The sequence below is a fragment of the Schistocerca americana genome, chromosome 3 (genome assembly GCF_021461395.2).
Source record: "Schistocerca americana isolate TAMUIC-IGC-003095 chromosome 3, iqSchAmer2.1, whole genome shotgun sequence".
NCBI lineage: Eukaryota > Metazoa > Arthropoda > Insecta > Orthoptera > Acrididae > Schistocerca > Schistocerca americana.
This window is the reverse complement of record NC_060121.1, coordinates 707,824,756-707,840,409: the sequence shown is the minus strand read 5'-3', so window position 1 is coordinate 707,840,409 and position 15,654 is coordinate 707,824,756. Positions and strand designations below refer to the sequence as shown.

Here is a 15,654-nt window from a genome sequence, read left to right as displayed (position 1 = left end):
TACACAAGTAATCTTGAAAACATTGGAGTCAACAGCAGATACATAGTTTCCAAGACTGTAGCTAGGAACAACCCTTCAATTTCAAGATTTATCTCTCACTGAGACACACCATACCCAAACTACACCTAGCAGGAAATTACTACTTACTTCATTTCTAGCTATTTATGTCATATTCAACAACTGTCTCTTTCTCACCTAAATCTTCTACACAACTGAGTACACTGTTATGAACAAACACATTATGGCAACAAGCCAGTGTCACTAATATCCACTCTATTGAAAACCATTTAAATACTCATCCTGCCCAACTAACCACCATCTTCGGCCCAAAGCTCACTCACATCATACCTACAAATCACAAACTTCTGTGGTAAAAATAATTTTGGGTTTCAAAACATAATCTACTAATCACATACCAGTATTTCTTACAAAGCCTATCATTCATCATTCACTTCAAAATATCAGTTTATATGCTGTTGTGCAACTGCAGTGCAAGTAAACACTCTCAAATCATCTAGAACTGAGGTACGGAAAGGGTTCACCAAGTGTTTCCAGGTAGTCCTGTAGCTCCCTCTCTGTCTTTACACAATCGTCTAACACACTGTACGCCATTTCAGGGCAAATGTACTTGTTTCATTATACTACGACACGGCCTATTACAATTTCAAATTTTAAAAAAACAAATATCTGCCTGATCCAACGTCATCCGCTACTCCACGCCCTTCATTCACACAACACAATCTACCTCTTGCTACTTACATTACGTTTTCACTTGTGATTATGGCTCAGCAATAGCCGAGCACTACGAAAAATACCTTATAGACTCATTTAATGTTCCCCTCCACGGAAATCTTTAGTAAAAGGCGAAAGATTTATTCGTTTTGAAGGGAAACCAGAGTGCCGATCAACGTTTTTTTTTTTTTTTTTTTTTTTACTTTATTGTTATTTTAAAACCTGTACAACTCAGGTAGGCTGGCAGCGGCACACTACGCCGCTCTTCAGCCATAGCGTTTTACAAGAGTATAAAACACGGTGAATGACAAAGAACAAAGTGACGGGCAAAAGAGAGAGGTCACAGAGACATAAAAAACACGGAGTCGTTCACATGTGACGATAACAACACTGAAAACACGTTGGCACGGCGCACAAAACACTGGTGAGTCCGACGGCACAAGTGAACGTAGGAGTGGGACGGCGGATACCAAAAACACTATACGACGTCACACACACGAGACACAAAAGGCGACGATCTCCGGCGCGCGAATGTTCACTATACGTGTGCGAGTCCGGGGACCTGCCAAGAGAGGAGGAGGAGGAGGAGGAAGGGGAGTGGGAGAGCGAGAGGGGAGAGCAGAGATGCCACGGGCAGGGGAGATAGGGGGGAGGGAGGAAGGGGGAGAGGAAGCCCAGGGGAGGAGGGGGAAGGGAGGGGACAGGGAGATGGAAAAAGAAGGGAAGAGAAAAGAAGGGAGGGAGGGTGCCGAAAGGAAAGGACACGGGAAGTGGGGGGTGGGGCAGGGTCAAAGTTGATAGGAGGGGTAGATGGAGGGGACGAGGACATCATCAGGGAGAGGGAGCTGGCGGAAGCCACCTTGGGAGAGGGTATGGAGGGTGGAGAGAAGGAGACCGGGTGGGACGTGCGAATACAGGCGCGGCAGCGGGCGGGGGTGGGAGAGGAGCGGGGAAACGAGCGGGTGAGGGGGATCAAGTTTACGTGAGGTGTACAGGATGCGTATCCTTTCAAGGAAAAGGAGGAGGTGGGGGAAGGGGATGAGATCATACAGGATCCGCGTGGGGGAGGGGAGACGGATGCGATAGGCAAGGCGGAGAGCATGGCGTTCAAGGATTTGGAGGGATTTATAGAAGGTAGGGGGGGCGGAGATCCAGGCTGGATGGGCGTAACAAAGGATAGGGCGGATGAGGGATTTATAGGTGTGGAGGATTGTGGAGGGGTCCAGACCCCACGTGCGGCCGGAAAGGAGCTTGAGGAGACTGAGTCGGGAACGTGCCTTGGCTTGGATTGTCTGGAGATGGGGAGTCCAGGAGAGGCGACGGTCGAGGGTGACGCCAAGGTACTTAAGGGTGGGAGTGAGGGCGATAGGACGGCCATAGACGGTGAGATAGAAATCAAGGAGGCGGAAGGAAGGGGTGGTTTTGCCTACAATGATCGCCTGGGTTTTGGAGGGATTGACCTTGAGCAACCACTGGTTGCACCAAGCGGTGAACCGGTCAAGATGGGATTGGAGAAGGCGTTGGGAGCGTTGCAGGGTGGGGGCAAGGGCGAGGAAGGCGGTGTCATCGGCAAACTGGAGGAGGTGGACAGGGGGCGACGGCGGCGGCATGTCCGCTGTGTACAAAAGGTACAGAAGGGGGGAGAGGACGGAGCCTTGGGGCACACCGGCGGAGGGGAAAAAGGTGTAGGAATCGGTGTTATGGATGGTGACATAGGAAGGACGGCGGGAGAGAAAGGAACCGATCAGACGGACGTAGTTAATGGGAAGGGCGAAGGTTTGGAGCTTGAAGAGGAGACCGGAATGCCAGACGCGGTCATAAGCGCGTTCGAGGTCAAGTGAGAGGAAGATGGCGGAGCGACGGGAATTAAGCTGTTCGGAAAGGAGATGAGTGAGGTGAAGGAGAAGATCGTCGGAAGAGAAGGATGGCCGAAAGCCACACTGGGTGACGGGAAGGAGGCGGTGCTGGCGGAGATGCCAGTGGATGCGGCGGGTGAGGATAGATTCTAGGACCTTGCTGAAGACCGAGGTAAGGCTGATGGGACGGTAGGAGGAGACGGCGGACGGCGGTTTGCCAGGTTTAAGGAACATGAGGATACGGGAGGTTTTCCACAGGTCGGGGTAGTAACCGGTGGACAGGACTACATTGTAGAGCCTGGCCAGGGTGGAGAGGAAAGAGACAGGAGCTTCACGAAGGTGACGGTAGGTGGCACGATCGTGACCAGGAGCGGTGTTGCGTTTTGTGTGGAGTGTATCAATGAGATCCTGTGTAGTGATAGGGGCATTGAGTTCCGTGTGTGTAATGTTGTCCAAGTACTGGAAGCCAGGAGCGAGGGGAGGGGAAGAGGTGTCAGTTCGATCGCGGATATCTGGGAAGAGGGAGTAATCGAACTGGGGATCATCGGGGACGGAAAATACATCGGAGAGGTAGGAGGCAAAGTGATTGGCCTTACTAAGGGAGTCAGGGAAAGGGTGATCATCATGGAGAAGAGGATAATAGGGGGAGGGTTTAGTTCCGGTAAGGCGACGGAAGGCCGACCAGAACTTGGACGAGTTGATTGGTAGGGTTGCATTTAAACGGGTGCATGTCTGTCGCCAGTCCCGGCGTTTCTTAGCCGCGAGCAAATTACGAACGTGTCGCTGGAGTTGCCGGTGGCGGCGTAGTGTGTCCGGGTCACGCGTGCGGAGGAAGGCACGGTAGAGACGACGGGATTCACGGAGGAGGAGAACGGCCTGTGGGGGTAAGGTAGGACGGTGGGGATGGATGGCGACAGTAGGAACGTGGGCCTCCACGGCCTCAGACAAGGTCCGCTGGAGAAAGGAGGCGGCATGGGTGACATCGTCAGGGTGGTGGTAGGTGAGAGGGTGGCTATCGACCTGGGTGGAAAGGGTATCCCGGTAGGCATTCCAGTCGGCTCGGGAATAGTCGTGGACATACTTAGGGGGAGGGTCAGTACGAGGGTCGGGGCGAGGGCGACGACCGTCTGAAACGGTGAGGAGGACAGGGAGATGGTCGCTACCAATAGGCTCCAGGACATCCACCGTGATGCGGCCAAGGAGGTTGGGGGAGGAGAGGATAACATCAGGAGTGGAGTTGGATTCAGGACGGGTATGCCGGGGGATGGGGACGAGGTCACCTTGAAGGGTGGAGAGGAACCGATGCCATCGCCGTAACTGGGCAGCGGAACGACTATGGATGTTGAGGTCGGCGGCGATCACGTAGAAGGAAAAAGGTACGATCGACGTGGGAGAGGAAGTCGAAGGGAATAGGAGCGTTGGGGCGGACATAGATGGTGGCGCAGGTAACGGTAAGGCCGGGGAAGAAGAGACTAAGGATCAGGTGTTCGGTGGGGTCGGGAAGGAGAGGTTGGAGCCGAACGGGGATCTGGCGGTGGTGACCAATGGCAACTCCGCCACGCGCAATCGGGAGGGGATTATCGGAGCGGTGGAGGAGGTATGGCGAAGTGTGGACTGTGTGTTGGGGTTGCAGGAAGGTTTCATTGAGGAGGAAGGCATCCACGCGGTGGGTGGCAAGGGTGTGCAGGAACAGGTTTTTGTTGGCAGGAAGGGAGCGTATGTTGTTGAAAAGGATACGTTGCTGTCGCGCCATGACTGGGATTTAAACGAGGGTGTCAAGACGGGAGAAGGTGAAATGGGCCTGGTTGTTGGAGTAGGTGGCGTACATCTTGAGTTGGAAGATGGAACGGGCAGCAAGGGAGATCTGCTGGAGGGTGTGAGGGCGCTGAAAGGGATGAACATTCTGGAGGACGATGGTGAGGAACCTGATGATGTCCTCAGCGGTGGGTGGGGGACGAAGGAAATTGCCAGGGGGGGTGGGGGCGTCCAGAGGACGGACAGGTACGGTGAGTTCAGGAGTGGTTGGAGGGGGTCGGGCTTTACACTTTTGGGAGTAGGTGGGATGAGGGAGATTGCAGGTATTACAGGAGGGAGGGGATTGGAGGTTAGGGCACTGCCGGAGGAAGTGCGCCTGCCGACAATGCGGGCAGGTGGGGGCCTCGCGGCACTCAGCTGTGGGGTGCGCATTATAGCGCAGACACCTCTGGCAGCGCAGGGATTGAGGAGGGGAACGGGAAGGGTCGACCTTGTACCGCTGGTGGAAGAGGAGGGCACCCTCCTTCAGGAGACGGTCAATGGAGGGGGCCGATCAACGCCCTCACTTCAATACTTATGGCTGCTTCTCTATTACTTCTCCGCGAGAACGCGGAAAATTCTTTCCGTCTTGTCTACTTCTCTACCGTCAACAGACTTCCAGTGTCATGCAAGCACACACCCCAAACTAACTGTCAACGCTGAAACACGTGTCTGCCAAATGTCGTCGCTATTACTCTTTAGTTAACTATTTTCATCATTTCTGTCACCATTCAAGCTGCTTCATTACCTCACCTGCCGACAGATGGCAGCACGCCTAATTACTGTCGGCGACTCACCGTCCGACATACAACGTCCGACACACAACTGCCCGCACTGCTCTGCATCTAACACTAATCTCTCTCCTCCCTACCACATTCGTTCACTGAAAAAAACTGACAACTAGACAGTTCTTTGTACGCAAAACTAGGCCACATCAGACGCAACGTGTATGTAGATGTATGGTGCAAGGGAAATATCCCCCTACTCCCACACATCTAATTAATACTAGTTGACAACAGAAATAAAATTTCTGTCGATAGTATTCGAACCAGTCTTATTCATTTGCCAATTTCATGCATTCCTTCTTGCAGATAACAGTGCCTTGCAAATCGCTCAATTCATGTTTGCTAGCCAAACGTGCTCCTCCTAAATGTTTCGTACATCATGCATTAGTGGTGATTATCAACACTGTGTTGTGTGTCAGCTTTTTATCGTCATCAATTGCACTCTTCTTGTGTTGCTCACTCAGTCTTGTAACTCAAAAGTACGTCGTTGTCATCCAAGCCTAGCACTTGGAGCAGGCCAAATCAAATGGCTCGTCCCCGTGACACTCGAGAAACTTCCACAAGGCTTTCATGACATGTCGCAATCAAAGTCCTTCCACAAGCTGCAGCGACATTTCTGCAACGACGCGGGTCCCGATACCAAAGGTATGACTTACGCTTCTGATCTATATAATAAAACCACCACTCGGAAAGCGCTATTCCCTTCCCACATCCCTCAGAATGTGGTGAACGATCATCGATTACAACCAAGATGCGATGAATCTCGATCGCAAGCCTCACGCTCAGGGAGAGTGCTACCACTCGTCATCGTGGTTACGTCTACTCCAGCTTTGAACTAGAGAGAGTTGAAGACATACTACAGAAATGATCCTGTGAAGTATGATCTTGCTTGCAAGCTATCACCGCTCGCTACTTATGCCACGAGACCGTCAACACGCCCTACGAGAATACGACACACTCTTCACATTTCGCGATTTACAAGCTCCGACATTCTGCAAAGAACCTACTTCTACTCTTACTTGGCCGCCATGATCTCGCTCAGCTATTTTGTGCGCTACCAGTGCTTCTTGCGTTCCGAAATGAGAGACCATTGCCTCAGGCGAGACTGTATGTAAACACCGCTTGCACCTCCGGCCGCTAGATGGCGGCCTGGGGCACATACAGTAGCATTCTACGGCGCAAGCAGACACGCCAAATAGCCACTGAAAGAGAAACACACAAGAGGGCATTCATAGGACTCTTGTGCTTTCTTTAAAACCGCCTCTCTCTTCGAAATTTTTCGCACAGCACTAGCTCATTCACCTCACTCTAACAGTGCGAACTCTTGTCGATATTTGGCCTCTTTCATGCATACTTCCTCTTTCGTTTCACTTTGCGTCTTACTTGATACCCGCCCTTGGAGCTGCTGACATACAATACTCGCAACAAATGTGTTTCTCTCTGTATCTCTTTTCGCCTATCACGAGTATTGCTTTTCCTCACATGGCAATTATGAAAACACCCACAGCTGAACAAACACTTCAATTCAGCGCCACGTCCATACTATCAATCATACACCAGTAATTTCACAGCTACTTGCTCCACTAATACATTTCTTATGTCTACTGTTAAACAGATGAAGAATCAAAGTATACAACAAGTCTCTATGAACATCACTGTCAGGGCATTTTACAGACCTACGCATACCATGCCAATCTGTATGCTTCAACTATGATGGCCCATGTGCTATGAATACAGAAATTTCTCATAAAATAACAAATAATTTTACAACTATACAACTACTCCGACAAGCTCCTTACTAAAATGCTACATGTTTAGCAATCCCCCCATCATCTCAGAATAATCCCAAGCAGTGCTTTCATCCCATGAGCACTTCTTTGCAAGCAAAACCACAAACTACTTTTTATACTAGCTTCCTTGTCACAGTGAACAGGAAACTAATGCTAGTGCCTCAGTTTACTAAAAAGCTTTTTCCGCTTGCAACATATAAACTACCAACTTGAACCTCACACACACACACACACACACACACATACAGAAAACTTAATTCCACAGAAATTTAGGAGTAACAGTGGTTACCTCACATTTTCATACATACTCAAATAGCTACTTCTGTGCACTTCACACAATGTTCTCATCGTGTTCCACGAGAGAACACAGTTATCACTATGCATGGATTCTGGTAAAAGAGCATTAAAAAAACAAACAGCCTGATCAAAGTGATTATCTGCACATCCTCTGCCAATATCATGTCACTCTATACCCGAGGGAAACTAGAATGCAGGGAAAGGAGCTTTGTTGTGAGCACTGTGTTGGTATTTCATCATTTACTGACCAAAGTCTTCTCAAGCCAAGTATGCACCAGCTCTGTGTATGGCTGGGTCAATCAAGAGCCCCTATCAATTTTACTTAAAAGACAAGCAGCATCAACAACTCACAGGAGGCACTGAACATTTTTACCATTATCTGCACCACCTTCCACTGATTTACTGAAGAAGAAACTGCAAAGTCTGCCCAATTTTGTACACAAGTAATCTTGAAAACATTGGAGTCAACAGCAGATACATAGTTTCCAAGACTGTAGCTAGGAACAACCCTTCAATTTCAAGATTTATCTCTCACTGAGACACACCATACCCAAACTACACCTAGCAGGAAATTACTACTTACTTCATTTCTAGCTATTTATGTCATATTCAACAACTGTCTCTTTCTCACCTAAATCTTCTACACAACTGAGTACACTGTTATGAACAAACACATTATGGCAACAAGCCAGTGTCACTAATATCCACTCTATTGAAAACCATTTAAATACTCATCCTGCCCAACTAACCACCATCTTCGGCCCAAAGCTCACTCACATCATACCTACAAATCACAAACTTCTGTGGTAAAAATAATTTTGGGTTTCAAAACATAATCTACTAATCACATACCAGTATTTCTTACAAAGCCTATCATTCATCATTCACTTCAAAATATCAGTTTATATGCTGTTGTGCAACTGCAGTGCAAGTAAACACTCTCAAATCATCTAGAACTGAGGTACGGAAAGGGTTCACCAAGTGTTTCCAGGTAGTCCTGTAGCTCCCTCTCTGTCTTTACACAATCGTCTAACACACTGTACGCCATTTCAGGGCAAATGTACTTGTTTCATTATACTACGACACGGCCTATTACAATTTCAAATTTTAAAAAAACAAATATCTGCCTGATCCAACGTCATCCGCTACTCCACGCCCTTCATTCACACAACACAATCTACCTCTTGCTACTTACATTACGTTTTCACTTGTGATTATGGCTCAGCAATAGCCGAGCACTACGAAAAATACCTTATAGACTCATTTAATGTTCCCCTCCACGGAAATCTTTAGTAAAAGGCGAAAGATTTATTCGTTTTGAAGGGAAACCAGAGTGCCGATCAACGCCCTCACTTCAATACTTATGGCTGCTTCTCTATTACTTCTCCGCGAGAACGCGGAAAATTCTTTCCGTCTTGTCTACTTCTCTACCGTCAACAGACTTCCAGTGTCATGCAAGCACACACCCCAAACTAACTGTCAACGCTGAAACACGTGTCTGCCAAATGTCGTCGCTATTACTCTTTAGTTAACTATTTTCATCATTTCTGTCACCATTCAAGCTGCTTCATTACCTCACCTGCCGACAGATGGCAGCACGCCTAATTCCTGTCGGCGACTCACCGTCCGACATACAACGTCCGACACACAACTGCCCGCACTGCTCTGCATCTAACACTAATCTCTCTCCTCCCTACCACATTCGTTCACTGAAAAAAACTGACAACTAGACAGTTCTTTGTACGCAAAACTAGGCCACATCAGACGCAACGTGTATGTAGATGTATGGTGCAAGGGAAATATCCCCCTACTCCCACACATCTAATTAATACTAGTTGACAACAGAAATAAAATTTCTGTCGATAGTATTCGAACCAGTCTTATTCATTTGCCAATTTCATGCATTCCTTCTTGCAGATAACAGTGCCTTGCAAATCGCTCAATTCATGTTTGCTAGCCAAACGTGCTCCTCCTAAATGTTTCGTACAACATGCATTAGTGGTGATTATCAACACTGTGTTGTGTGTCAGCTTTTTATCGTCATCAATTGCACTCTTCTTGTGTTGCTCACTCAGTCTTGTAACTCAAAAGTACGTCGTTGTCATCCAAGCCTAGCACTTGGAGCAGGCCAAATCAAATGGCTCGTCCCCGTGACACTCGAGAAACTTCCACAAGGCTTTCATGACATGTCGCAATCAAAGTCCTTCCACAACCTGCAGCGACATTTCTGCAACGACGCGGGTCCCGATACCAAAGGTATGACTTACGCTTCTGATCTATATAATAAAACCACCACTCGGAAAGCGCTATTCCCTTCCCACATCCCTCAGAATGTGGTGAACGATCATCGATTACAACCAAGATGCGATGAATCTCGATCGCAAGCCTCACGCTCAGGGAGAGTGCTACCACTCGTCATCGTGGTTACGTCTACTCCAGCTTTGAACTAGAGAGAGTTGAAGACATACTACAGAAATGATCCTGTGAAGTATGATCTTGCTTGCAAGCTATCACCGCTCGCTACTTATGCCACGAGACCGTCAACACGCCCTACGAGAATACGACACACTCTTCACATTTCGCGATTTACAAGCTCCGACATTCTGCAAAGAACCTACTTCTACTCTTACTTGGCCGCCATGATCTCGCTCAGCTATTTTGTGCGCTACCAGTGCTTCTTGCGTTCCGAAATGAGAGACCATTGCCTCAGGCGAGACTGTATGTAAACACCGCTTGCACCTCCGGCCGCTAGATGGCGGCCTGGGGCACATACAGTAGCATTCTACGGCGCAAGCAGACACGCCAAATAGCCACTGAAAGAGAAACACACAAGAGGGCATTCATAGGACTCTTGTGCTTTCTTTAAAACCGCCTCTCTCTTCGAAATTTTTCGCACAGCACTAGCTCATTCACCTCACTCTAACAGTGCGAACTCTTGTCGATATTTGGCCTCTTTCATGCATACTTCCTCTTTCGTTTCACTTTGCGTCTTACTTGATACCCGCCCTTGGAGCTGCTGACATACAATACTCGCAACAAATGTGTTTCTCTCTGTATCTCTTTTCGCCTATCACGAGTATTGCTTTTCCTCACATGGCAATTATGAAAACACCCACAGCTGAACAAACACTTCAATTCAGCGCCACGTCCATACTATCAATCATACACCAGTAATTTCACAGCTACTTGCTCCACTAATACATTTCTTATGTCTACTGTTAAACAGATGAAGAATCAAAGTATACAACAAGTCTCTATGAACATCACTGTCAGGACATTTTACAGACCTACGCATACCATGCCAATCTGTATGCTTCAACTATGATGGCCCATGTGCTATGAATACAGAAATTTCTCATAAAATAACAAATAATTTTACAACTATACAACTACTCCGACAAGCTCCTTACTAAAATGCTACATGTTTAGCAATCCCCCCATCATCTCAGAATAATCCCAAGCAGTGCTTTCATCCCATGAGCACTTCTTTGCAAGCAAAACCACAAACTACTTTTTATACTAGCTTCCTTGTCACAGTGAACAGGAAACTAATGCTAGTGCCTCAGTTTACTAAAAAGCTTCTTTCGCTTGCAATATATAAACTACCAACTTGAACCTCACACACACACACACACACACACACACACATACAGAAAACTTAATTCCACAGAAATTTAGGAGTAACAGTGGTTACCTCACATTTTCATACATACTCAAATAGCTACTTCTGTGCACTTCACACAATGTTCTCATCGTGTTCCACCAGAGAACACAGTTATCACTATGCATGGATTCTGGTAAAAGAGCATTAAAAAAACAAACAGCCTGATCAAAGTGATTATCTGCACATCCTCTGCCAATATCATGTCACTCTATACCCGAGGGAAACTAGAATGCAGGGAAAGGAGCTTTGTTGTGAGCACTGTGTTGGTATTTCATCATTTACTGACCAAAGTCTTCTCAAGCCAAGTATGCACCAGCTCTGTGTATGGCTGGGTCAATCAAGAGCCCCTATCAATTTTACTTAAAAGACAAGCAGCATCAACAACTCACAGGAGGCACTGAACATTTTTACCATTATCTGCACCACCTTCCACTGATTTACTGAAGAAGAAACTGCAAAGTCTGCCCAATTTTGTACACAAGTAATCTTGAAAACATTGGAGTCAACAGCAGATACATAGTTTCCAAGACTGTAGCTAGGAACAACCCTTCAATTTCAAGATTTATCTCTCACTGAGACACACCATACCCAAACTACACCTAGCAGGAAATTACTACTTACTTCATTTCTAGCTATTTATGTCATATTCAACAACTGTCTCTTTCTCACCTAAATCTTCTACACAACTGAGTACACTGTTATGAACAAACACATTATGGCAACAAGCCAGTGTCACTAATATCCACTCTATTGAAAACCATTTAAATACTCATCCTGCCCAACTAACCACCATCTTCGGCCCAAAGCTCACTCACATCATACCTACAAATCACAAACTTCTGTGGTAAAAATAATTTTGGGTTTCAAAACATAATCTACTAATCACATACCAGTATTTCTTACAAAGCCTATCATTCATCATTCACTTCAAAATATCAGTTTATATGCTGTTGTGCAACTGCAGTGCAAGTAAACACTCTCAAATCATCTAGAACTGAGGTACGGAAAGGGTTCACCAAGTGTTTCCAGGTAGTCCTGTAGCTCCCTCTCTGTCTTTACACAATCGTCTAACACACTGTACGCCATTTCAGGGCAAATGTACTTGTTTCATTATACTACGACACGGCCTATTACAATTTCAAATTTTAAAAAAACAAATATCTGCCTGATCCAACGTCATCCGCTACTCCACGCCCTTCATTCACACAACACAATCTACCTCTTGCTACTTACATTACGTTTTCACTTGTGATTATGGCTCAGCAATAGCCGAGCACTACGAAAAATACCTTATAGACTCATTTAATGTTCCCCTCCACGGAAATCTTTAGTAAAAGGCGAAAGATTTATTCGTTTTGAAGGGAAACCAGAGTGCCGATCAACGCCCTCACTTCAATACTTACGGCTGCTTCTCTATTACTTCTCCGCGAGAACGCGGAAAATTCTTTCCGTCTTGTCTACTTCTCTACCGTCAACAGACTTCCAGTGTCATGCAAGCACACACCCCAAACTAACTGTCAACGCTGAAACACGTGTCTGCCAAATGTCGTCGCTATTACTCTTTAGTTAACTATTTTCATCATTTCTGTCACCATTCAAGCTGCTTCATTACCTCACCTGCCGACAGATGGCAGCACGCCTAATTCCTGTCGGCGACTCACCGTCCGACATACAACGTCCGACACACAACTGCCCGCACTGCTCTGCATCTAACACTAATCTCTCTCCTCCCTACCACATTCGTTCACTGAAAAAAACTGACAACTAGACAGTTCTTTGTACGCAAAACTAGGCCACATCAGACGCAACGTGTATGTAGATGTATGGTGCAAGGGAAATATCCCCCTACTCCCACACATCTAATTAATACTAGTTGACAACAGAAATAAAATTTCTGTCGATAGTATTCGAACCAGTCTTATTCATTTGCCAATTTCATGCATTCCTTCTTGCAGATAACAGTGCCTTGCAAATCGCTCAATTCATGTTTGCTAGCCAAACGTGCTTCTCCTAAATGTTTCGTACATCATGCATTAGTGGTGATTATCAACACTGTGTTGTGTGTCAGCTTTTTATCGTCATCAATTGCACTCTTCTTGTGTTGCTCACTCAGTCTTGTAACTCAAAAGTACGTCGTTGTCATCCAAGCCTAGCACTTGGAGCAGGCCAAATCAAATGGCTCGTCCCCGTGACACTCGAGAAACTTCCACAAGGCTTTCATGACATGTCGCAATCAAAGTCCTTCCACAAGCTGCAGCGACATTTCTGCAACGACGCGGGTCCCGATACCAAAGGTATGACTTACGCTTCTGATCTATATAATAAAACCACCACTCGGAAAGCGCTATTCCCTTCCCACATCCCTCAGAATGTGGTGAACGATCATCGATTACAACCAAGATGCGATGAATCTCGATCGCAAGCCTCACGCTCAGGGAGAGTGCTACCACTCGTCATCGTGGTTACGTCTACTCCAGCTTTGAACTAGAGAGAGTTGAAGACATACTACAGAAATGATCCTGTGAAGTATGATCTTGCTTGCAAGCTATCACCGCTCGCTACTTATGCCACGAGACCGTCAACACGCCCTACGAGAATACGACACACTCTTCACATTTCGCGATTTACAAGCTCCGACATTCTGCAAAGAACCTACTTCTACTCTCACTTGGCCGCCATGATCTCGCTCAGCTATTTTGTGCGCTACCAGTGCTTCTTGCGTTCCGAAATGAGAGACCATTGCCTCAGGCGAGACTGTATGTAAACACCGCTTGCACCTCCGGCCGCTAGATGGCGGCCTGGGGCACATACAGTAGCATTCTACGGCGCAAGCAGACACGCCAAATAGCCACTGAAAGAGAAACACACAAGAGGGCATTCATAGGACTCTTGTGCTTTCTTTAAAACCGCCTCTCTCTTCGAAATTTTTCGCACAGCACTAGCTCATTCACCTCACTCTAACAGTGCGAACTCTTGTCGATATTTGGCCTCTTTCATGCATACTTCCTCTTTCGTTTCACTTTGCGTCTTACTTGATACCCGCCCTTGGAGCTGCTGACATACAATACTCGCAACAAATGTGTTTCTCTCTGTATCTCTTTTCGCCTATCACGAGTATTGCTTTTCCTCACATGGCAATTATGAAAACACCCACAGCTGAACAAACACTTCAATTCAGCGCCACGTCCATACTATCAATCATACACCAGTAATTTCACAGCTACTTGCTCCACTAATACATTTCTCATGTCTACTGTTAAACAGATGAAGAATCAAAGTATACAACAAGTCTCTATGAACATCACTGTCAGGACATTTTACAGACCTACGCATACCATGCCAATCTGTATGCTTCAACTATGATGGCCCATGTGCTATGAATACAGAAATTTCTCATAAAATAACAAATAATTTTACAAGTATACAACTACTCCGACAAGCTCCTTACTAAAATGCTACATGTTTAGCAATCCCCCCATCATCTCAGAATAATCCCAAGCAGTGCTTTCATCCCATGAGCACTTCTTTGCAAGCAAAACCACAAACTACTTTTTATACTAGCTTCCTTGTCACAGTGAACAGGAAACTAATGCTAGTGCCTCAGTTTACTAAAAAGCTTCTTTCGCTTGCAACATATAAACTACCAACTTGAACCTCACACACACACACACACACACACACACACACACACACACACACACACACACACACACATACAGAAAACTTAATTCCACAGAAATTTAGGAGTAACAGTGGTTACCTCACATTTTCATACATACTCAAATAGCTACTTCTGTGCACTTCACACAATGTTCTCATCGTGTTCCACCAGAGAACACAGTTATCACTATGCATGGATTCTGGTAAAAGAGCATTAAAAAAACAAACAGCCTGATCAAAGTGATTATCTGCACATCCTCTGCCAATATCATGTCACTCTATACCCGAGGGAAACTAGAATGCAGGGAAAGGAGCTTTGTTGTGAGCACTGTGTTGGTATTTCATCATTTACTGACCAAAGTCTTCTCAAGCCAAGTATGCACCAGCTCTGTGTATGGCTGGGTCAATCAAGAGCCCCTATCAATTTTACTTAAAAGACAAGCAGCATCAACAACTCACAGGAGGCACTGAACATTTTTACCATTATCTGCACCACCTTCCACTGATTTACTGAAGAAGAAACTGCAAAGTCTGCCCAATTTTGTACACAAGTAATCTTGAAAACATTGGAGTCAACAGCAGATACATAGTTTCCAAGACTGTAGCTAGGAACAACCCTTCAATTTCAAGATTTATCTCTCACTGAGACACACCATACCCAAACTACACCTAGCAGGAAATTACTACTTACTTCATTTCTAGCTATTTATGTCATATTCAACAACTGTCTCTTTCTCACCTAAATCTTCTACACAACTGAGTACACTGTTATGAACAAACACATTATGGCAACAAGCCAGTGTCACTAATATCCACTCTATTGAAAACCATTTAAATACTCATCCTGCCCAACTAACCACCATCTTCGGCCCAAAGCTCACTCACATCATACCTACAAATCACAAACTTCTGTGGTAAAAATAATTTTGGGTTTCAAAACATAATCTACTAATCACATACCAGTATTTCTTACAAAGCCTATCATTCATCATTCACTTCAAAATATCAGTTTATATGCTGTTGTGCAACTGCAGTGCAAGTAAACACTCTCAAATCATCTAGAACTGAGGTACGGA

At 46.0% G+C, this 15,654-nt stretch overlaps 6 non-coding genes across 6 annotated transcripts; all 6 read right to left on the bottom strand.

The window, feature by feature from the left end:
- Positions 1–782: 782 nt before the first annotated feature.
- LOC124608668 lies at positions 783–901 on the bottom strand. Its single transcript, XR_006979275.1, has one exon. It is a non-coding gene; the product is annotated as a U5 spliceosomal RNA (small nuclear RNA).
- Positions 902–5,847: 4,946 nt separating this feature from the next.
- Positions 5,848–6,054, bottom strand: LOC124608526. The gene has a single exon (XR_006979154.1). It is a non-coding gene; the product is annotated as a small nucleolar RNA U3 (small nucleolar RNA).
- A 2,418-nt stretch (positions 6,055–8,472) lies between these two features.
- On the bottom strand, positions 8,473–8,591 carry LOC124608667. Its single transcript, XR_006979274.1, has one exon. It is a non-coding gene; the product is annotated as a U5 spliceosomal RNA (small nuclear RNA).
- A 954-nt stretch (positions 8,592–9,545) lies between these two features.
- Positions 9,546–9,752, bottom strand: LOC124608525. The gene has a single exon (XR_006979153.1). It is a non-coding gene; the product is annotated as a small nucleolar RNA U3 (small nucleolar RNA).
- A 2,422-nt stretch (positions 9,753–12,174) lies between these two features.
- Positions 12,175–12,293, bottom strand: LOC124608666. Its single transcript, XR_006979273.1, has one exon. It is a non-coding gene; the product is annotated as a U5 spliceosomal RNA (small nuclear RNA).
- A 954-nt stretch (positions 12,294–13,247) lies between these two features.
- On the bottom strand, positions 13,248–13,454 carry LOC124608524. Its single transcript, XR_006979152.1, has one exon. It is a non-coding gene; the product is annotated as a small nucleolar RNA U3 (small nucleolar RNA).
- Positions 13,455–15,654: the final 2,200 nt, after the last annotated feature.